Source organism: Triticum aestivum, unplaced genomic scaffold (genome assembly GCF_018294505.1).
Source record: "Triticum aestivum cultivar Chinese Spring unplaced genomic scaffold, IWGSC CS RefSeq v2.1 scaffold98190, whole genome shotgun sequence".
Taxonomy (NCBI): domain Eukaryota; kingdom Viridiplantae; phylum Streptophyta; class Magnoliopsida; order Poales; family Poaceae; genus Triticum; species Triticum aestivum.
The window spans coordinates 1-1489 of NW_025267086.1; the positions used below are offsets into that span (position 1 = coordinate 1).

The 1489-nt window shown below is 42.3% G+C and overlaps 1 long non-coding RNA gene across 1 annotated transcript; it reads left to right on the plus strand.

Moving 5' to 3' along the window:
* The first annotated feature begins 31 nt into the window (after nucleotides 1-31).
* On the plus strand, nucleotides 32-1489 carry LOC123178019 (uncharacterized). Its single transcript, XR_006489271.1, has 3 exons — nucleotides 32-499; nucleotides 1079-1236; nucleotides 1437-1489. It is a non-coding gene; the product is annotated as an uncharacterized lncRNA (long non-coding RNA).

Below are 1489 nucleotides of genomic sequence, written 5' to 3' on the forward strand. Positions count from 1 at the left end.
TTAAGTGGCAATGCTCATGTTAGCTTTAGCATAGTTAGTTTGTTGTTGCTAGTGGCAATGCTATTTGTCTATTGCAATTGACAACAGGTTGGTTAAAAATTGATGTACATGTTAGGATTAATGCTAGACTATTCTCGTGGATGCCAATCTCCTAGATTATTTAGATATATGGCTTTAGTGTGGTTTATAGTCATGCTCCTGATGTTGCTAGGGTGGTTGACTGTCATGTTGTGGCTAGGCTCTTTTGCTGTTGGATGGTACATTCTTAGCTGGCTTATGCGGGATCTATGTTCTAGTGAAAAGAGTGTTGCTTGGAGTTCTAGTCTCTCCCAGATCCCTAATTATTTTGTTTGTTCGATTTAGAGCAGCAGGTGCCCTTTATGGACAACATCAACGAGGAACATGCTGGACCACACGCCCATGCTCTTGAGCTAGACGAGGACATCATCGTGTCGTACCTCAATCTCGAGGTGACGATGATGCCGACTCACCGCACAAGGTTGCTCTCTGCTCTGCCCTACCACCTAAGATGTTTTTTTTAGTTATTGTTGCTCTGGCTCTAGCATAGTTTCTAGACACTCGCACCGTGCTCCTATTCACAGTGGACTAGTTTCTAGCTCTAGCCTAGTTGCTACTGTTAATCGACATAGTCTCCAATGTTCCTCGTCGGTTTTAATTATTTCGGTTAACAATTCACTCACTTATTGAGTGCACATTGAACCTGCTATGTTATGTACTGATGGTCATCCATTCAATCAAATATTAACTTGTGAATACAATGTGCAGTTATGCATAGAGCTGCCGGCACATCTCTTACTTTTGGTTAATAGTCCACTCACTCACTCAGTGCACTTGGAACCTGCTATGTCATGTATTGATGGTCTTTCATTCTCTTAATTATTAACTTGTAAATAAGCTGAACCACCATTTTATATCTTGTCCTTTTTGCTGCTTACTGTTAAGTTGTGTGTACATGAGCTGCTGTAGGATAGATACTACATTGTTCTGCTCCTCTGTACCATTGTTGCAGCCAGCTGCTGACCCTTTGTTTGTTGAAAAAACTGTATGTTTGCTATAGTGGTTGATGAACAACTTTGCCAAGCACTAGGCCAACCTGAGTGTGGGCCCCATCACATCCAAGATGATGGACGGGACCGGTGTTGGTTTTTTGTGATTTTGCTTGCCTAGCCGCAACCATGGACGTGGTGATGCCTGGCCTCGGCTACAACTGCACAGGTGAGCTTCTTTGCACATGGTTCTAAAATTTAGAGGGAGCTATCTTTTAGATGAAATCACCATTCCATATTTGCCCTATTTGCTGCTTGAATCGTTAAGTTGTGTATTGAGCTGCTGTAGGATGCATTATCGTGTGCTATACTTTCTCTGTATGAAGCCACTTGACCCTGTTCTGTTGGCAAAAAAACTGTTTGATGCAGTGATTGAAGATCAACCCTGCCAAGTTGTTGAAATAAGCACTCCATGGATGGAA